Source organism: Meleagris gallopavo, chromosome 2 (assembly GCF_000146605.3).
Source record: "Meleagris gallopavo isolate NT-WF06-2002-E0010 breed Aviagen turkey brand Nicholas breeding stock chromosome 2, Turkey_5.1, whole genome shotgun sequence".
Classification (NCBI taxonomy): Eukaryota; Metazoa; Chordata; class Aves; order Galliformes; family Phasianidae; genus Meleagris; species Meleagris gallopavo.
Window position 1 is genome coordinate 1,292,733 of NC_015012.2, and position 483 is coordinate 1,293,215.

The following is a 483-nucleotide window of genomic DNA, read 5'->3' on the forward strand; positions in this document are numbered from 1 at the left end:
AACGTTGCTCAGGAATTCAGGAACCAGCTGGTGTTATTAACATACGACTGCCATATTGGCTACCAACTCCTTCTAGCCAGTCGCTAATTTAAAGCAACTGCTCTAACCAAAGTCATTATTGACTAATTAGAGCCCACAAGAAACAAACTGATGAGCCAGGGAAGTTCCATAGCATTGCACGCACAAGTGCACACTGCAGGCTGCTGCCAGAGACTGGGAACGTAGCAGTTGGCTATTCAGGCTTTTACAGAAACGCTTTTGTGGCTCTTTTGAAGGGCTGGTAGTTCGCTGGCAGTTATTCCACCCATGGATCACCAGGTCCTCGTTCCGATCCAAGCCTGTGGATGTTCCCTCGCTCGTTCTTTGTTCCACACCGGGACCGCGTCCCTCCGCCGCACCGTTTTGCGCTCCGCGATGCCCGTGCGTAAAGCCGAGGGCGGTCGGCGAAGCGCTGCGGTAACGCGCTTTGTCAGCAGCGCCCAC